Source organism: Pinus tabuliformis, chromosome 1_1, assembly GCF_031772625.1.
Source record: "Pinus tabuliformis cultivar Carrire ecotype Pingquan chromosome 1_1, CPIR1, whole genome shotgun sequence".
In the NCBI taxonomy this organism is placed as follows: Eukaryota; Viridiplantae; Streptophyta; class Pinopsida; order Pinales; family Pinaceae; genus Pinus; species Pinus tabuliformis.
The window spans coordinates 203690749-203713690 of record NC_142297.1 but is presented as its reverse complement, the minus strand read 5'-3'; positions in this window follow the sequence as shown (position 1 = coordinate 203713690).

Genomic DNA, 22942 nt, shown 5'->3' with positions numbered 1-22942 from the left:
ATTCAATCTCGCTTCTGTAAATAATGTAAATTGTGAATTTCAGATTAATATAGCTTCTTCTAGAAAGACTCACCCCCTCATTAAAAAATAAATTATAATATCTCTACCCTTCTTCAACATTGATCACCACAAAATCAATACCTCCCCACACCTTCATGTCAGCCCACTTGAAGAATTCAATCGGTATTTTTTTGTATCACATCATTAGTCCAAGCATTTGATCCTTGTTATTAGTTTTAAACCCGTCATCCAATCCAAGGTCTTCTCTTCTTTGCTCCAGTAATTAATGATAAATATACTTTTAATAAGGTTGACGGTCAAAGAATCATTAATTGTCAAGTTAATTGGCTTTAAGACACCACGGTCTAGAGATATTTTATGCTTTCATGCATTTAGAAAACTGCATGCACTTCCGATCTTTGAATATCTAGTCGATAAGTTTTTAATATCTAGTTGATAAGAATTCAAGTCTCAAATGGATTTCCTTCATCTTTGAAATGTGTTTGAGGCACTTCATTATGGAAAAATGGCCAAATTTTAATCGGAAAATCATTTAGAGGCCTTCACTCAATACTCAGAATTAGGAGCAACAAATATTACTCCATATTTCATGTTTCTCATAATGGAAAATAGGGGTAAATGATTAAGAGACTGGAATGGACTGGGCTGTAAAGGTTATTAGGGTTTCATTACCCACCCACCTTCATTGATTGTGTGAGATTGAAGTGAATGGCACATGTGATCGGTGAAGTCTAGATTCATTTATGATTTACAGTTGGAAAGTGAAAGACAATATGCTTTAATGTACATTTCTTTTCTCGATAAGTGGGAATATTGTCTGGTTCTGCTTTCACAGGGACCCAGGAGCATCTTGTGGTTTGCGTGCATCTGTCAAGTTGCAGTCTACACATAGCTTTTCGTCGGTTAGTGGTTGTGCATATTGTTTTTCTCTTTGAATGCGATTACAGCTGGAAAGCTTATACAGCGAAGCCAACAGTTTGATAAAAAAGAAAAGGGTGCCCAGGGAAATCTTGTCCCAGTAAATTTTGATTATATATGCACTTGGTTCATTACCATCTGCCCATTATATTTCAGGGTCTTGTCACGAGTTTCATTATGTTCTTATATTTGCGTATTGCACTGAGCAATGGTGCCCAAAAACATTTTGGCAACTGAAATTGAAAGAAAGTATCATTTTGTAATTAGGGCAATTATGGTTAATGAATACATCGTAGTGGTAATTTTCCCCAACCTCGTTATTGAGAGGACAATTACCACTATGCATGTATTCACTAACTATCGTAGCCCTCATACAGAGAAAGACCTTAGCGAGCCTTCTCTAACTGTTGAAAACTGGAGAAACGCTCATGTTTTTTTTTTCAGGATAAAAGCGGTTTCGAACTCGCTCTTTGTACAGTATAACTTCATGTTGGATAGATATGTCTGACTGTTTATTTATTTGTTTCACACTATCCTTATTTACTTTCTTGTGTATCATCAGATACGACGGAGAGCTGCAAAGATAAGATGGTGGAACTTATGGTGAAACAGATGAAAAAACCAGACATGGACGTGGCCAAATATCCAGATGAGCCAAAATTTTTGAAGATACACCAGCATCATAATGCGAAACTTGATCGTTGGGATCTTGGGGTTAAGTAGCGTAGAAAAGACAACGCTGGCAAACGAAATTTATCATCATTGATCTTGCTTTCTTTTTATCAAATCTGAGACAAAAGGCCGCCGAAGGTCCTTTGCATTTGTTGCAGAAAAAAACTTGGTTGAATAACAAAATATTAACCAGAGGACTTATAGCATAATATTAATGGGCATTATATTAAACACAGGGCTTATAGCATAATATTAACTTACATTATATTAACCACAGGGCTTATACCATAATATTAACGGGCATTATATTAAACAGAGGGCTTATAGCATAATATTAACTGGCATTATATTAACCAGAGGGCTTATACCATAATATTAACGGGCATTATATTGAACAGAAGGCTTATAGCATAATATTAACTGCCATTATATTAACCAGAGGGCTGATAGCATAATATTAACTCACATACTTTCAATACAGGGCGGATTTGTGGTGCAGGGTGGATATCTAACTTTTCTAGAGCGTTCGTCCATATGTTTATGGCTTAGGAATTTTAGCATCCAGAGATTTGTACAGGATTTTGGGAATTAATTCATTTTAAATTTATCTTATTTTATGAATGAATATTTGGGTCAATTATGGATTATGCTAATTAAAAATATGTTAACCGGGGAGAAATTTAATAATAATTAAAAAATTTAATCATTCACAATGCTTTTACATTGGTTGAAACTTGGCATCGGTCATATTATATTAATATAGAACATATAATTTTGTTTCTATATGTATATGAATATAATAATAGTTTTAAAAAATTATAATTTTGTACATGTTTATATATATATATATATATATATATATATATTTATTTAATTAAATAAAAATTAAATTATAAAAAACTTAGAAAATAGTGGTTTATAATATATTGAAAAGATTAAAATGAGTATCTCATTTTTTATTTTTTAAAATTAATTTTCAAGTTTGAAATAATTTTTTTTAGAATTTTTGTGAAAGGGAAAAAGTGAAATATATATATCAATGTTTAAAGTATGACATAAATAAATTAAGTATTTTATATTTTACTTATAAGAATATAGATAAATTCACTAACAAAATTAAAAATACATAATATACTTATCATATTTTTCTTAAAAAAAAAAAATCAATTTTGTAATTTTTTCTCTTTTAAATTTCTTGTTATCTATTAAGTAAAAGGAAAAATAAGACATAGACATTAATATTTAATGCATGATACAAATAAAAACTAGTATGTGCATTTACAAGATTAAAATTATGGAATTGATGTACATGTCATTTTTTTTCCCTTTAAAAAAAATGATTATTGTATTTTTTTTTAATTTTTTTTAAACTTTGTGTCATTCACTAAGGAAAGAGTTAGAGTGACTAAGTATGAGTTTAACTTTTTAACGTAAGTGAGTGGAATTGTTAAAAAGAACTAGTTACTTATAGAAATCAAAATATTGAGTATTATTTTCATAAAGCCTTTTTCTTTCATCTGGCCGAACTTTAACTAGTATGACCTCCCTCGAGAAAGGAAGATACCATTTCTTAAAAAAAATGAATTCCCCAATTAAATAAATGATTAATTATGAAGGAAAAACCCTAATCTCCAAGTCAATTAGAGATATCTAAAAGGGGACACATGCTTTGTTTATACATGGCAAGCCGGCAGGTCAAAATGTATGACTAGTTACCATACAAAGGGTGACACATAGAAATAAAAAGACAAGGGTGACACATAGAAATAAAAAGACAATGGAGATTAGCATGACATGTTGTTGTGTTCTTTTTTTCTTAATGTTATCACCTAGCAAAGATTCTTTTCAGGTTCACTCTTTCATAGCCATAGCCTATCTATACTAACAAAATATGCACAAATTGTATAGTATTTCCATTTCACCTTTATATACACTATTTCTCCCTTATTTTCAAATTATAATTTAATATTAAAAAAATATGCATAAATGGTATAGTATATCTCTTTCACCTTTATAAACATTATTTTCCTTTTATTTTCAAATTATAATTTAATATTAACAAAATATGCATACATTATATAAATATATATGAAATTTTATTTATGGTTAGAGGTTTCTTAATAAAAATAGATGTTTATTAAATTGCAAAGTAATTGATTTTTTCATAAACTACAAAGCAACTAATTGCTTTATGGATCAGGAAGTGTTGTTTACTAAGGGGATGTGATGCAGGCTCGGTTAGAATCTGATCAACATTTCTGTGTTTCTAGCTGAATCTGACAAGCGCTTCCTCAATTTGCAACCCAAGATATAAATCCATTTTTAATACTCATTTTTCTTTAAACCTTCAATCAAGAAAATTAGTGGGAGGAGTGGAAAGGGTATAGCATAACCCCTTTATAAAACCACTAGATTCAAGTTTCATTTTAAGTATAGTCACTGGAGCCAAAATGTGCATACAAATGCATAGCCCAACCAATAACAAAACCACAGTGGCTTCGACTCTTTTATAATAATTGTCTGGGGAGAACAAGCCCTTACCTTTAATGTAACCCCTTTGAAATCATTCTCGAGACTTAAGACTTTCCTCTCGCTTCAGTTAATGTGGCCATCCTTGTAACCGAGTCCTTTTCCTTTCGCTCTTGGTGCATAATTATTTATATGTCCGGGACATGTCACTTTCTCTATTGGTCTCGTTAACCATTATGCTAGCTCCACATTGCCGCCACAACACATCAACTTTGTCTTATGTCATCCCGGTGCATCTGTCTATTGCTCTCTTTTAACACTCTCAAGGAAATCCTTCGAGGATACATCAACCTGATACTTTAATCAACTTTCAATACGCCCTAGGCTATGGGCCCAATATTGTTATTGACAAGTCATCTCAGCTCACCTCTCATTAATTGACTGCCACCTCAGTCCAACTCCAGTCATCTCAATTGTTCCTTTTTGCTTACATAACTTTTCTCCCAGGAAACATACTCTGGGAGAAGGAAATAATTTATGCTAGTTGTTTCATTGTCTATTAACACTAATGGTGTAGCCTAAACCTTTATTAAAGCATGCACATCCTTTATCTCTAGATAGAGTCAACACTCCTTTGTGGTCCACCTGTCAATCTTCACTCCAATAAGAACACTCATGACTCCACATCATCCTGATGGTTTTCCTTTTGGTCAATTGCACATGTGTAAGCCTGACATCCAGTCAACCTAGATACATCCTTATGCACTCCTCTCTCGGCCTTATGGGATGGAACCTCTAACCCGTGTTGCCTCTTAACGTGAATGTTTGACAAAACTTTGAGTTCTATCTCTCGTCCTTCGTTAGCTAACGAAATCCCATTGAAGTTTTTAAGACTAAGTTTTGTCTCACTTCCCGTTTAAACTTTGGCTCAACCTCTTCCTATCTTTGGTCTCCCTGTTCATAGGATTTAGATTCTTATGACTTCCACTATGTCATTCTGATTGTGTTATTGCACTTATTCTAATTTACTTGGATCGTTGATCCCCTGCACTTGATCAATGATCAAATAAAATATTTCCCTTACTATAAGAGAGTCTTGACCTTGTCTACGTTCTCCCTCTTAAGCTTTAAATAACAATTTTGTAGCCTCTACGCACCTTCAATGGCACTTTCTCTTAGTACAATCCCTCCTGAGATTTGATTAACCTGCAAAATGCTTACTTCTTACTAAGATCTAACATAATGATATGGATTCAAATCCACACATATTAATTCAGAACACTCGAACAAAATGACTCTTTCTATTAATAAATACACGTGTTATGTACAAATTTACATGAGGCCTCTCCTTGGGCCGATTTACAAAACAATTTTCCCCTTATCCCTTTTGGTCATACTTTGCCTTGCTTTGCTAGCCCTATTGATGACAAATTAGGTTACCCTCGCTTCCAATAACCTAGGACAACTCAACACACAACTTTGTATTCAATTTGACAGTATTTAAAGAAACCTTTTAAATGCGTGCAATCAGCTCAAGAACATGGAATTTACTTGGATAAATGCCATGAGAGATTATTTTCTCTCATCTTCCAATCTCTTCCTTACCCCATCCAATTCCATACATTTCCTTTTAATGATGGTAGCAATGGAAAAGCTAAAATGGGATTTTAGAAACCAAACACGTAGTCCTGAAATTTCTACCTGTAGGTGCTACCAAATAATTTTGTAGCACATTCAAAATCATGTAAGCACTATGAAATGATTTCGTAGCACCCCTAAAAAATTGTATTTCGAATTTAGGGAAGGTAAAATGACTCACCCTTGTTCGCAATCGACTACTCAGGACCCAAACTTTCTTCTTGGCACAAATAATGACTGCATACACCTTTCTTCATCTCTTTTCCAAGGCTAACTTGACCTTACCAATTAGGAACAAATCTACAATGGTTTTGACAACATTCAACAAAACAGGGTGCTATGTTTTCTGTGGTAGCACACTATTCATTGTAAAATTCTACACAATCACTACTCTAGAACATCATGGCACATTCCTCTCAATGCATATTCAATGAAAAACTGTAATAAATCGAATCTTCCCATTGGAACTCAACTCTCCAGATCTCAATAAGAATTTACGCTAGTTTGTGACAACAAAACTCTTCACCAATTTATTTTGAAAAGCTTCATATGGAGGCAGGGCTAAACACAAGGTTTGATGTTGTGATTCCAACACTCATAATCAACTCCCATCTTATAGGTCTAGCAATCAAAGGTATACTTAAAGCATGAAGGCATTCAAGCTCCTTTCTTTGATGAATTTCATGTCTCTTAGACATCACAATTCTCGGGAATTCATCAATTCATATTCCAGACCAAAAGCAAGAATCACACATCTAACTCACTCGATTGGTTATTTATTTACCCCAAAAACCAACAACTTCATTTAAAACGCATAGACAAAGAAGCTAAACAAACTTAAAGGTACATATAAGATATTTCTCATTAATAAAATTCACCATATAGTAAACTGGCCATATATACAATGTGGCATGTGCAACCCAAGCCTCTCAACCCCTAACTCGTCTCCTTGCACTGAAGCTTCTCTTCTTCTCCTCCTCTTCTGCCTCCTCTGCACTGCTCTTCTCAAACACCCTTTCTCTTTAAAAACAAAGTTAACATGGGACAACCAAGAGTCACAAGATGAATCGTTTCCCCTTTTCCACAAATAAGGAAAATTGAAACTTCATTTACATTAGAAAATAATTCCCTCAGTTTATTATAAAAACCAAACTCACATCCTAATGTAAATATCTACAATTTCTCACAAAACATTTGAAATCTCTGCCAGCATCACCATGTGACCATCCCATCACATTGGCAAGCCTCAGTCCAGTATTCATCAAATTTTATGCTCCATCAATGCACCTACATAAGACTCCCAATGTACAAAAATTCATGACCTCATTAGGGGAATTTTGAGGTCTAAAATGGGCCTCCTAAGAAAAATGTACAACCAAAATAAACTTTAGAAGAACCAATAGGATCCAAAATAATGATGTCAACCATGGGGGATGATTCACCATTTTTGGAGTAAAAAAATAAAAAGATTAAAAAATAATAAAGTAATAAAACTGCTTTTTTCAACTTGTATTTTCAAGTTAACTCCCTAAGGTTTTACTCAAATTTTGAGTGGGAGTACTCATTGGATGTAAAATTTAATTCCTCATCCAAGGAGTACCCATGTTTCATACTTTCGATGGGCCCTACTACACAAAAAATGAGAAATACATGAAAACATGTGATTGAAATCACGTTTTGCATTTATTTCTCATTTTTCGTGTAGTAGGGTCTATCGAAAGTATGAAAGATGGGTACTCCTTCAATGATGAACCATATTTTGCATCCAACAAGTGTTTCTTCTTGAACTTTGAGTAAACCCATAGGGAGATAAGTTGGAAATATGAGTTGAAAATATAGTTTTTTCTTTTTTCCCTCTAAAATTTGATGGTGTAATCTAATATTATTTTATTATTTCCACTATTATTTTATAATTTCTTTAGGAGGCCCATTTTAGACCTCAAAATTCCCCTAATGTCTTTTTCATATGCATCTAGCCTTATCGTAACAACATTAACTCATGAGTTGCAACACGCCTCTGCAGTAACAAGTCTCCACCTTACTACATGATACCTCACCAAACCTTCTCTTGAGTTTGGGATTTTGGCATCTTCTTCCTCCTCTTATCTGGAACCCTTCAAGCACTCCTTTCTCTTGGCTACTTCAAATCTCCTCAAATTCCTCTACTGTCACCTACACAGTGAAACCTAAAAATCTTTACAAATCTTTAATCAACTTGTACCTTCTTCTACCACTTCTGTTGCGAACTATGACCTTTACTTATTGCTGAATTGTTCAAACTTGCCAAAATTTTCCTTAGAATTATAGGTTGTCTCTTCATACAAACAATTATACCTTCTTTCTTTCCTTTTGTCAATTTCATCTTCTAATTCAGTCCTTGGCTGAAATTTTTTGTCTTGAAGTTGTTGCATACCTTTTATTTTCATTGTCAAGATTTATTCAAAATTGGAAATTCCATCTGTACATAGATCAACTCTTCTTGACATGCAAGCATCTCCACTATTACTTCGTTTCTGTTTTAGCTATACTATAACTCTAAAATCCAATCTCTCTTATTTGTCTGCATCACTAAAGAGAAATTTGAATCTAATATTCTCCAAGAAAGCAGCTTTCTCTAATACCACTTGATGATGGAATACTTGATGACAGACCGAGTTACTCCAATTGCTAATAACCCATGACAACTCAACACACAACTTTGTATCCAATTTGACAACATTTAAAGAAACCTTTTAAACACATTCAATCAACTGAAGAACATGGCCTTACTTGGAAAAATGCCATGAGAAATTATTTTTTCTCATCTTCCAATCTATTCCTTACCCCATACAATTCCATATGTTTCCTTTTAATGAAGGTAGCCATGGAAAATCCGAAATGCATTTTTAGAAACCAAATATGTGGTCTTGAAATTTCTTCCTGTAATTATTTCATAGCACAATCAAAATCTTGTAGGCACTGTGAAATGATTTTGTAGTGCCCCTACAAAAACTGTATTTCAAATTTTGGGAAGGTGAAACGACTCTCCCTTGTTCCCAATCAGGTAATCAAGGCCCTAACTTACTTCTTGACACAAATAATGACCTCATACACCTTTCTTCATCTCTTTTATAAGGATAACTATACCTTACCAATTAGGAACAAATCTACAATGGTTTTGACAACAATTAACAAAACAAGGTGCTCTATTTTCTATGGCAACGCTCTATTCACTGTAAATTCTACACAATAACTACTCCAAACACATCATGTCACATTCATCTCAACATATATTTAATGATAGACTTAAATAAATTGAATCTTCCTGTTGAGACTCGACTCTTTGGATCTCAATTAAAGTTTACGTTGATTTTTGACAAAAAAAATCTTCTCCAATTTATGTTCAAAAGCTTCATATAGAGGCAGGGCTAAACATAGGATTCGATGTTGTGATCCCAATGCTCATAATCATCCCCTATTTTATATTCCTAGCCTTCAAACCTTTACTTAAATCGAAAAAGGTATTCAAGCTCCTTTGTTTCATGAATTTCATGTCTCTTAGACATCACAATTCCCACAAATTCATCCATTTATATTCTAAACCAAAAACATGCATCATACATCTAACTCACTCGGCTGGTCATTCACATTTACCCCAAACACCAACAAATTCAGTAACAACATGCAGGCAAAGAAGTTAAACAAACACATAGGCACATAAAACATAATGATAATTAATCAAATTCACTACACAATAAACTGGCTAGATATTCAATGTGGGCATTTGCAGCCCAAGCCTCTCGACCTTTGTCTCTTTTCCTTTCACTGGAGCCTCTATTCTTCTCCTCCTCTTCTACTTGCACTACAGTTCTTCTCAAACACTCTTTCTCTTTAAAATAAAGTTAACATGGGACAATGAAGAGTCACAAGCTGAATCGTTTCCCCTTCTCCACAAAATAAGGGAAAATGAAACTTCATTTACTTTAAGAAATAATTCCCCCAATTTATTCTAGAAACCAAAATCACATCCTAATATAAATATCTACAATTTCTCAGAAAACATTTAAAATCTCTCCCAACATCACCATGTGACCATCCCATCACATTGGCAAACCTCAATCCTTTCTTCATCGAATTTTGTGCTCCATCTATGCATTTGAATCACCTCTCGAAACTCCTCTCTCGCTCACTTCTTCTACATGCATTTTTAGTTGGTTTACATAATTATAAGGAAGAGGGTTATGAATTATAATTAGTTCAAATCCACAAAATCCTCAACAAACCCCTATTCTAGTATACTCTAGATCTAACTTATTCTGAAATATATGTAACTTACTCAGCATTCTCGAGATTACTTCTTAGAAGTAGATCTAATTACAATATTCACAATTTCTCTTAAAAAACATAGGAAATACAAATAATTAAACTAATAAACTCAATTAGGAATCAAATCCCTAAAAAATGAAAAACCCCTAATGTATTTTGACTTGGAGGTAAGATGCTACTGAATCATAATCCCAAGGTGAAAAAAATGCATGGTCTCCTGACCATGTGTGTTTCATATGTTGATGAAGTCCTCATGGGTCACTCCCTTTAGTTTGTAGATACCTACCTACTATGTTGCCTTGTTGTTACTTTTTTGCCTTTAATTCTCCAGGCTTCCACATTTTATGTTGTTGTTTCCAACTTTCCTTATTAATACAAATTTATTAACTCGATTGCATCTCCCTCAACTGTATGTCCTCCTCTAGATGAAATATCTCCTCTTGGATGTCTTCCTCATCAATATCCATAATTCATCAATAACTTTGTCAATCTCTATCTTTGGTTAAACTTTATTTTTGTCACTATCCATGAATTGTTGCACATCTTCCTCTATCATAATATTTCTAAAACTCTTGTCATTCCACTTATCACATTTTCTAGTTCTCTCCTCATTTCTTTTGAATGCAATTACCTCTAACTCTATTTTTGCAAGCTAAATAGGCAGTATTTTTCATTCTATCCTCTCATCCAAGAAATTCAACTCCTCATACAATTCAACAAAATCACCTTGAATTGTACCTATGTCGTCCATGCAATATCCATCACTTTTATCTTCTACCATCTACTCCTCTATAAGTTCTATCACATCTTCATTTATTCCTTCTCCCTCTGACATGATATTTTAAATGAGTATTGAAATCTCCTTGAGCATGTCTTCATGAAGTAATTCTGCACCTTCTGATTCTATTTCATCTTATGTACTTACATAATTCCCATGATGTGGTGTTGATTCATCCTCCTCTAAAACATAATCTAAAGTTTTTTCTCCTTCAATTTTCTCTGTCATAACAACTTCCCTGTTAAATCCATCATCTTCAAACATGTGCTTACAAAATTGCTCCATCTCAATCATCTCTTCTAGAAGTCGCATTTAATCATCAACCTACATAAGAACATTATTTAAGTGTTGACCATCACCTACCAAACCTACATTCATACATAAAATGTTAGATTAAAAAACATAAGGCTCTTCATTCGATGCCCCAACTGCCTCATCTTCATGTTAATCCGAACTAAACCCATAATTCATCAAGATGTCTATAAATTCCTTCTTAACATTTTTGGCTTCTTTTTCATCAAGAAATAAACTTTGTTAAAAAAAAATCATTTCATAGTCAATTTCTCCAAGTTATTCCTTCAACCTATCATACATCCTCTTCCTCAACTTCCTTTGCAATGGATGTCATCTCACATTCTCCTTCTTCAATTTCTATCCATATCTTTGGTCTTCTTGGATTTCTTATAGCTACTTATTCAAATGAATGAATTGAACTCTTAACTCAACCATATCCTTCTCAAATTCCTCATCACTCATCCTCTTTATGTCATTTTCTTTGGCATTTCCTTTCATCTGATTGTGACCTCTCCTCTTTGAAGCCATCCCATGACCATCAATACTCATATTTACCTTTTCTTCTTGTTAATTCTCCTTGTTCACCTATGAGTTGCAATAATCCTCCTTCATATTTGTAAGAAGTCTACCTTTTGTCACAGTACCAAGTTCTCCTCTTGGTATGCTTCTCTTTTCTTTCTCTTGAAAAATCTATCCACACTCATTGTGGAACTGTCTTTTACAACTTTTACCCAACCTTAACTATTTGAAGTTGTCCTCTTCTCGTTCTTTGTATTAGAACCACTTTCCCTCCTAGAGCACGTCTGCTCCTCAAATTTCAAAGTTTTCAGGATTTTGTTGTTAATTTCACAGCTCAGGGACAAATACCCTCCTTTGGAAAACCTTCCTCATCAAGAAATACCCCTCCTAGCCCTTGGAAGAATTTAATTTGGTTAAGGAAAAATGTATTTTTAATATGAAAACCTACATCTGCACAAAATTTTAGTTCAACTTCAAAGATAAATTGGGTCTCCAAGGAAGCATATAAATACAAGTTTAGTTATCCTCATTTGAACATCATCATCAAGCATCTTCTTCTTCGTTCTTCCTTGATTTGGCTCAGAAAGGTCTGAGATTGGTTCGCAAAATTGGTTTGAACAAGTCTAAAATTGCAAATTCTGAGCTCACACGTGTCAAAAGAAGTTTCCTAGAGGTACAAGCTTGGTTTGTGAAAATATCGGTTGTATTTGCTTGCTTGATATTTCCCTCCCTATTGATGGGAAGCTTTGGCCACACTCACTGCACAAGTGTTATAAGCCATTTTTTCAAAACTGTTCAATAAGCCTTCAACTAGATCAATCAACATCCTTTGACCTCCTTTTCATTATCCTTGCACAAATCCCTAAGAATGACTCATTCTAATCCCTAATTTTCTTCCTGAAGACACCTTGTTTCAGTCATTTCAAGGACCAATGCTCCCTGGCCTCCTACTAGACAACGTTGACTACCCAGTTTCTCCATTGTGGCATGTGTTCATCACCTACAGGTTTCTCCACTATGTACCTGCGTTGGTTCTAGAAATTCAAGAAAAAGAGAGAGAATCATGAATCCTCTTCTTCTAGAAGCTTCTAGGATCCGTTGTTGTTACCATTTACCTCAGATAAAATTCTTCAATCCTATCCTATCCTACCTTAGAATTTTTATCCCTTATCCCTTGATCTCATCCTCCCATCAAGAGTGGATCTCAATCCCTAATTGGTAAAATGATAAGAATTCATGAACTACCTCCTTCACCTATATATTTACTGCCATCCATAGGCAAGAGGTTGGATTTTGGAGAGTAATTCTACCCTTGTGCTGCTAATGCGAGAGATATCTTTCCATGCATTAGTGTGATTAGAGGTCACTTTGTGACAAGGAAAGGACAATTCAACTTGGAGGAGCCCTTTTATAAGATCAACATCTATTTTTGGTTGTAACTCACTCCATTTCTATTAATGAAAAGATTTATTTGTTTTCCTATATATGATGTTATGGTTTCATATATTTCAATTCTAGGTTTATCTATTGAATAAAGTGATTAGACTATGCTACATAGATTCCTTGGATCCTTGGCTTGTGTTACTTGATTGTGTAGGCTCTAATAATATCGATTAGAGCTAGGATTGGAGCATTCAAGCCAAGGAAGGAGTGAATCATACGACAATTTCTTGGTAGGCTTCATCCCGTTATATATTTACTTTAAGGAAAACATTAGTGCCTTTGTCTTTCTTGTGTTCTAGGTTAGTGCATGAGGCCTAGGGAAGATAGTTTTGTATGCAATCGTAGATTCTACATAACAAATTAGCGAACATACTGGGGACGGGTGTATTCCCTTGGTGGTTTATTTTTCCATTATGTTTCTCTTACCTCTTTTTTGGACCTTTACACTCTTATCTAGTCAAGAATAGACCTAGGAAGACCTTTCATTGAGCTTCAATTACAATCCTTGTGTCGGTACTTTGCATCCAGACCAATGCACCCTCTGGTCCTCTTAGATAGTGTCACACCCCAGCTGAGCCTTCTCTGTGTCTGTGTTGCATAACATTGATGCCTACTTTTCCCCTGCATTGGCCCCTATTCATGCACAAGTTTTTCTTTGCCTTGATTTTATCTCTGATCAAACCTTGATTCTAGCTCCTCTTCCTTGAGTTTCTAAGTGCCTTATCATCCCTCTGAAGTATCCATTTGGTTTTCTTTTGTTTTGATATATTTTGTAAGGATTTGTTTGAATATTTTACTTTGTTCTTATCATTAGGTTGTTTGCAAATTGATTTTGTTTGATTGTTGAATGCTTAGATGAATTGGTGTTCTAGTCATCGTTCTGGAAAGCTTGTTTGAATAAGTGATTAGACTCTGCATCTTTGTTTTCTTCATTTTTTAAAATTAAGTGACTTGAAAAGAAAAATATTTGCATTGACATTTAGGGTTTTGTGTGTGCACTGAAATTTCAACAGCTGCATTGAAAAGGGATTGCATTTTTCATATTTTTTGTTGCATACTCTTTGTCTCTTCCCTTCCTTAAATATATTTTCATTGAATGAGAAAGATTCCATTTCCTCATGCTAGTTTGCAATTTATAATATTCAGGTGACATTCGCGGTGAGCCCCAAAACTAAAACCTAATTGAATATAAGCAGTAAAATTTATTGAATCAACCTAAGGAGCATTTGTAAAATTAACGGAAACGTTTAGAGGTCTAGGCTAGAGAAGTGTTTCGACGTTCTAAAACGTAGGAGTTGTCATTGTTTTCCAGCATTGTATCTCGAGGGTGAAATATTGTTCCACATACGTGAGTGTATAGGAAAGCTCTCCACATACCTTTGGTCATATTGGACAACCCTCCACGTATGTAAAGTATATGGGAATGGTCTCATCGAATGGTTACACATTATAAAACACTACTACAGACCGCACTTCCATGTACCATTGAGTATAGTTTGGAAGTCCCCTATAAGTTTCTATCCTCGCCATAGGTAATTAAGTCAGTTGCCTTATATACCATGATACACTGAACCAAAAATTCAAGGACATTTCATGCACGTACATTAAGTGCTTGGTTTTGCAGTTCATAGTTGCTTGGTAATCCTTTATGCCTAAATTATCCTATTTTCGATTTATTTTTGTGTTAATTTCTAAAATTTATTATCCAATGTGGAAGAACGAAATCCCCCACTTTTTCATTCGCGTAGAATGAAAAATAAGACTCCTCTTCCACCAGAGGCTACTCATGTCCATCATCAGAATCATAAGAAGACACAAACTACTGAATTAGGAAATTCAGGAACTACTTTTGGTCCTCCTCCTCAATCTGATCAAGCAGAATCATCTTTCCCTTTGAGTAATATGTCTGAGATCACCTCTACTCTTGTTGGTGAATCTGACACAATCAAAACATAAGCCCCTAAAACCTTATTGCCTGAGGTCATTGAGCTTGAATTTCCTAAGTCATATACTTTACTTCCTGATGTTTTTGAACCTGAGGAACCTCAACCATCTTCAACAGTTACTTCAAGTCCTTCCCCTTCTCTTCCTTTGTCTTAGACATAACCTCCAACTATATATCATGGACCTGACGATGAACCTCTTCCATACGAGCTTGTGAGTGTTTAAGAGATCTCATAAGAAGATCCTCGTCCGTCTCCTCCTATTCATTAGAGTGGAATCCATTTTTATCAGACCGATCCTCTTCCTCCTCTTCAGACTCTGACAAAAAATCCTTTACCTGATTCTTTGGACTTACCCATTGGTTTCTCGCGAAAATATTCATTGGGATTGCTAACCATGACTGGATCTGATCTGATCTCCCAACCTGTGTCCACCACTATGTTTGAGACATCAAACATTGCTTTCTCATGCATGTTTGCAACCTCACCAAAGGCACATATGTATGGAGGCTTGTCCATTCCACTTGGTTAGCAGTCTTTATCTAGTACCTTCTCTAGTGCAGCTTCCAATCCTTGGACCTCTCCCATGTCATCCATTTCGGGAATTCCATCTAGTACTTCTCTCATGAATGGTACACAACCTGCTCCTTCTCTTTTGCCTATACCTATGATTGAATAACAAGTTGGCTCTTATGTTATTGGGCAAGGTTATCTTCAACATCCTAAGTCTCCTTATGTTGGGTACCCTCAATTTGGATTGCAGTTTCCTCAATCATCCCCTCCTCCTATGGCAGGGATGAAACCTGTTGTTGGTATACCTCAAGTTGGTAATCAACATTATTATAATCCTTCTTATCTTGGGATGGCTGCTAGTGTTTGGAAGCCTACTTTTTCCATCCAACCTGTTTCATTTTGGGATATATTGTTGAATCCTCAACTTGTTTCGTCTTCATCTAAAATTCCTACCCATCCATCCATACCTTAACAAGTTCAAATACATTCGATTCAACCTTCATAGGTTGTCATTGCATCTCAACCCATTCCATCGGCATTTGGTACCCCTCACATTCCACTTACCCAACCTTTACAAGGTACCTTACAGTCTCAACCACTTGGGCAAGGTACTCCCCAAATTTCGATAGGACATAATATGTATAATATGGCACAACCCCAATTGAACCCACCTTATGCTAGGACGATGTAAAATCTCGTAGGGAAATAGTATAGACCTTATCAGGGTGTTCCTCAAGTGCCTTTTCAATGCCAACATATCCAAACCCAACCATTCCAACCTTTGCAGGGTTATCCTAGAGTTGATCAACAAGCTGGCACGTATGTTGGTTACCAGAATCCTCCTTATTCTAGTGCCCAAATTCCTCTCTATTAGAACCATCCTTATCTATGAACGTAAGTACCTGTTGCTCAGGCTATTCCTTCTTATCCAGGCTATCGTCCACCATATTTTTATCAGAAATTACCTTTTGAGGAAACTCTCGAATTGCTATATTTGACTTGGCTTACCAACGATCCCATTGCTCATTCACCTTACTGGCTGATAATTCCAACCAAATTGCCATCCGATGGGAATCCTAGACAAGACCCATCAACCCATGTCATGACATACCATCTGTGGTGTTCTTCAAATTCCCTTAATGATGATTCCATACGATTATGTCTTTTCCAATGTACTCTTAGAGGTACCGCAACTAAATGGCACATTGAGTTACCTAGAGCTTCGTTCCATGATTTTATTTCCTTCGAAACCACCTTCCTTATACATTTCCAGTTACCCATATGATATGAAAATCAAAAAAAACTTCTTATCAACTTCAAACACACTAAGGCCACTCAAATTTCAAATCATATTCAAGAGTGGCGACGTCATCGCCGGTTGGTTAAGACCTATGCTCTGTAGGAATTTACAGGGTAAGTTCCACAGAAAGAATACCAAAAGGACACCGCTCACAACCAGATCTCAAATCAATACACCAGTATTTTTGACGTGGTTAAAACCCTCAGAGTGCAAGGAGGGAAACAGTCCACGGCCTGTCCCAACGTGGGTACTACAGGCAATTTATTAATCAAAGAATGAAAATTTACATAAGCTTCTCTCATGCACGGATTACCCGAACAATGACCCTCCATGCGCTTTAAATAGAACTCATGGACCAATCGGGTGTCAAGCCACGGATCAAGTGTCGGTAATACCGAGGTGAGAGTGAACCGTCGGATCACTACATATCGTGACCGTCGGATTGTAAGTTACAAAATGTACAACGGTAAAGAAACACACTTTACCTAACTCTAACCTAACTCTATGCTAGACCAAGTTGAACTTAACTATATCCTATGTGTCGAAATATCCTAACATCCCCCCTTAAGAACAACTTGGGATAGGATTGAAGGATTTACAAATATGACACAATAGGAGAAGGAAGGAGGCACTAGAGCCTATCCCCCCTTAGTGACAACTTCCTGAACTCCAAGCATATATCGAAGTTTAGTGAACTTCGCCTCTGTGAGAGCCTTTGTGAAGATGTCTGCAACCTGATCATCTGTTGGACAATATTGCACTTCAAGAACATGGTCATGAATGAGCTTTCTGATGAAGTGCATGTGTAGTTCAATGTGTTTGCTGCGCTGATGCTGGACTGGATCTTTGCATAGCTGAATGGCACTTTGATTATCACACCAAAGTGTGGTTGGATGCTGCTGCTCAAAGCCAAACTCTGATAGGATCTGACGAAGCCACAAGGCTTCCTTACTAGCTTCCATGGCACCACGATACTCTGCTTCTGCTGACGAAAGAGAAATGGTAGCCTGTTTCTTACAAGCCCATGTAATAGGTCCTGAACCAAGAGTGAAGACATAACCGACAGTAGACTTCCGATCATCAAGGTCACCAGCCCAATCAGAATCAGTGAAACCAACTAACAGAGGAGCTGCTTTGGCACTGTAATGAATCCCAAACTGTACTGTACCTCGAACATAACGAAGTATTATTTTAGCTGCTTTCCAATGACTTTCACGGGGGTTTTGCATAAAACGAGCAACAAGGCCAACAACAAAGGAAAGATCAGGACGAGTATGGGTTAAATACAAGAGTTTTCCGACAAGTTGACGGTATAAGGTAGCATCAACTTCAGGAGAAGTACAAGAGACTGAAAGTTTGACTCCAGACTGAAAGGGAGAAGGGGCTGGCTTACAGTCTTCCATGTGAAAATGACGAAGAATATCACAAGCATACTTGGACTGGGAAAGGAAAATACCCTCTTGGGATTGCAAGACTTGAAGACCGAGAAAATAGTGTAAGTGTCCTAAGTCTGTCATTTCAAATTTCTTTTTAAGGATGGACTTCACATGGTTTATAAGGTTGGGATCACTACCAGTAAGAATAAGATCATCAACATAAAGAACAAGGATGATAAGAGAGTTGCCCACTTTCTTGGTGTAGACAGTATTGTCAGAATGACACCTAGAAAAGCCAGATTCTAAAAGAAAGCTATCCATTTTGGCATACCAAGCCCGAGGAGCTTGCTTGAGGCCATAAAGGGATTTCTTAAGTCGACAAACGAGGCTGGAGTCTGTTTGTATGAAGCCAATGGGTTGTTCCATATAGATTTCTTCCTGCAAGTCCCCATGCAAGAAGGCAGATTTAACATCCATTTGATGGACTTCCCATTTTAAAGAGGCAGCAAGGGAAAGAACAAGGCGGATAGAGTTCATTTTTGCAACTGGAGAGAAGGTTTCAGTGTAGTCAATGCCTTCAACCTGTGAAAAGCCCTTAGCAACTAGACGAGCTTTATGTTTATCAACTTTCCCATCTGGTCCATACTTGGTTCTGTAAACCCATTTGCATCTAACAAGTTTGCGTCCCTTTGGTAGAGGAACAAGATCCCATGTATCATTTGTCATCAATGAATGATATTCTTCATTCATAGCTGCTTCCCAATGTGGATGGCCTGAAGCTTCTGCAAAAGTGTCAGGATCATGATTTACTGGAGCTTGAGCCAGTAAAGAAGAGGCTCTTTCAAACTGAGAACGTGTACGTCGCTGATCTGTAGGATCACCGGCAAGATCACCTGCTGCATCCCGAGTAGCACGGACCCATCTTGGAAGTTGAGGATCCTGAGAAGGTGGGGGAGGATTATCATCCTCGCTTTCATCATCAGAAGAAGAAATGTTTTCAAAGATAGAAGAGATAGGAAGAGGTGGCACATCCGCCGGACTAGGCTCGCAGGCCGATTTATTTTCATCAAATTTTACATCTCTTCTAATGATAACATTTTTGGACTTAAATGGAATAAGTCTATAACCTTTTACATCTTCAGAATATCCAACAAAAGTACATTTCTCACTCTTAGGTTCTAAAGCTTTATGCTTTTCATCTGGAATATGGGCCCATGCTTCACTTCCAAACACACGAAAGTGACTTACATCTGGTTTAATGGAACTCCAAGCTTCTTCTGGAGTGATATTCTCTAGAACCTTAGTAGGAGTGCGATTGATTATATAATTTGCACAATTAATTGCTTCGGCCCAAAAACTAAGACTGAGTCCTTTAGATTGCAGCATACAATTAGCCATTTCCTTTAAGGTGCGATTTTTCCTTTCAGCTACACCATTTTGTTGTGGAGTGTATGGAACAGTATGTTGCATTTGAATTCCATTTTCGGTGCAAAAGTTGATGAATGCGTTTTTAACATATTCTCCACCATTATCAGTTCTTAGCTTAAGAATTTGATGTCCAGATTGTTTTTCAACAAATTCTTTGAAGGCCAAAAAAGTGGTAAATACTTCGCTCTTGAGTTTTAAGAAGTATACCCAAGTGCGTCTGGAGAAATCATCAATGAAAGTTAAGAAGTACTTGCAGCCAGAGAATGAAGCAACAGGAAGAGGACCACATAAATCACTGTGCACAAGCTGTAAAGGGGCTGAGGCGTGCCAAGAGGCACGTTTGTCAAAACTGTCCCGATGATGTTTTCCGAGTACACATCCGGAAAAAACACCATCTTTGCAAGATACCATAGGAAGACCTGTCACCATATTTTCTTTACATAGATGCTGAAGGGAGCGATAGTTTAAGTGACCAAACCGCTCATGCCAAAGTTTGCTCACTTCATCATTATGAGCAACAAATACTGAGGGAAGATGGGATGACCCAAAGTTGTGAAACTTATACAACCTTTTGGAATCATCAGCAAGACCAGTAGCTAGAATCTGTTTAGGATCTTTTAGATCCTTGATTACAACATCATGAGGTGAAAATTCAACAATTTTACCTTCACCTGAATGAGTTATCTGATAGACAGATAGAAGGTTGCAGGATAAGTTTGGAACACATAATACATCATTGAACTGACCATTGTCTAGATGAACAGTTCCAGTCCCTACAACATTAAGAGATCTATCATCACCAATATATATATTTTTGGTGTTACAATCATTTAAAGAAGAAAACATGGCTTGGTTTTTGGCCATGTGACAAGAGGCTCCAGAATCAATGAGCCACTCATGAGAATGAGAAGAAGAAGAAGATACATTTAATGCATAACCAGACTGAGATGATTGACGATGACATGCAGAAAGTGCCGTTCCGGAAGTTGAAGTTGAAGTAGGCTCCAGATGGATGTTATGTTTCTTCATTGCGGCTTCCAAGGCTTCCATCTTCTTAAAGCATTTAGATTCTAAGTGGCCATCTCGATTACAAAAGTTACAATGTCTATCAGTCTTCTTCCATTTGTTTTTATTGGTCTTATCATTTTGCTGAAATGATCTTTCATTTTGAGGCTGAGATGGTTTAGGACCATTCTTTTGAGGATATGACTTCTTAGGATTCTTTGAATTTGGGTGCTGCTGGGCGGCTAACGCTTTCCTGGAAGAGTTTCCAAGATTAAGAAGACCAAGGTGTAAGAGTTTTTCTTGTTCTCTTATTAAGGAATCACAAAAGGAGTCAAAGGAAGGGGCCTTGTAGTCTTGTCCTTGACAAATGAAAGCTTCCCTTGTAGAATGGAAAGTGGAAACAAATACAGAGTAGGCTGGTCCTAACTTAGTAAGGATGGAATAAATAAGGTTACCATCTTCTTTCTTAACTTTAACACCTTCCAAGAGATATCTAAGGGTCTTGAATTTGGACAAGAAATCTTCAATGCAAGAAAAATTATTAGGATCCAAAGTAAGCAGCTCATTTTCAAGTTGATGGGCTCTAATTTCATTTTTAATCCCAAAAACTTTAGCAAGTTTTTCTAATGCTTCATGAGGAGTCTCAAGTCCTGCAATGTGGAATCTAAGATCAGGAGAAATAGACATCCCTATCAAACCACGTGCTTGATCTTGTCTATTTTCCCATTTTGCCGCCTTGTCTTCATCTTTTGGTTTCTTCTCTTGGTTTGTGGCTATTCTGAAGAGACCTTTACTTCTAAGTAAATCTTCCATGTATTCTACCCATTGGAAGTAGTTAGTGCTGTCAAGAATGACTTGGCATGGACTTTCCATTTTTTAAAAAACTGAAGCTGAAGATGCTGAAAGTAAGTGTACCAACGGATAGATCTCGAAAAAATAGGTGGTTTTAAAAAAAACGGCTCTGAAAAAGGCTTCCGGATGAAGAAGTTATGGCTTTTTGAAAAAAAACTTGTTGACGTTGCCGGCAAAGTGCGCGAATGTGCGGGAATGAAAAAATCCGCCCCCACAAAATGGAGACTTGAACCCAAGACCTCTACTCTCTAAAAATAGCTTTGAACCAATTGATCTATACAAAAAATTTGAGAGAGAGAGAGAGAGAGAGAGAGAGAGAGAGAGGGGGGGGGGCCTCGGTTTGCGTGCTTGCCTTGAGAAAGCTCTTTTTCCCTACAAAACACAAAACACAAAACCCAACACGAATATGCAAAGAAAAACGAACCTTGCGGCTCGAAGTTAGCTTTAGCCAAAAAACTAGAAATTTTTAAAAAAAATCTCAAGGTTAGCTTTAGCCGAAAAACTAAATATTTTTCTCAATGTTTCTGATTTTCCGAGATCACACTAAGGTGCAGGGAAAAGAGCATACACATGAGAAAAATCCTTCCTTTCTGTTTCTGATTTGCCCAGATCGCACAGAGTTGCAGGGCAAAGAGCATACGCAGAAATGAAAGGTATAGATCCGGTTAAAAAAAAAGGCTAAATAAACTGAGACCGAAATAAGCAGAGAGAGATTAACAGTAAACTGCAAAAAAAAACACTGTATACCTCCCGATCTGAAAAATGACGCAGCTAGGGCTACCGAAAACCTTTTCGCATGAAACAAAAGGGTTTCCTCACTGGAACAGATGCTCCGAACACAACAGAGGAGTCCTCTCGGCCCGAAAGCAGTCAGAAACAACAGATCTAGGAAACGACAGCCGCATGCAGTTCTACCGGCTTCAGATTTGGATCACCAACGGACGCGGCCCTCAAATAGCTCTGATACCATGTAGGAATTTACAGGGTAAGTTCCACAGAAAGAATACCAAAAGGACACCGCTCACAACCAGATCTCAAATCAATACACCAGTATTTTTGACGTGGTTAAAACCCTCAGAGTGCAAGGAGGGAAACAGTCCACGGCCTGTCCCAACGTGGGTACTACAGGAAATTTATTAATCAAAGAATGAAAATTTACATAAGCTTCTCTCATGCACGGATTACCCGAACAATGACCCTCCATGCGCTTTAAATAGAACTCATGGACCAATCGGGTGTCAAGCCACGGATCAAGTGTCGGTAATACCGAGGTGAGAGTGAACCGTCGGATCACTACATATCGTGACCGTCGGATTGTAAGTTACAAAATGTACAACGGTAAAGAAACACACTTTACCTAACTCTAACCTAACTCTATGCTAGACCAAGTTGAACTTAACTATATCCTATGTGTCGGAATATCCTAACATGCTCCAAATCAATTGCTAGCAGAATGGTTTATTAAATC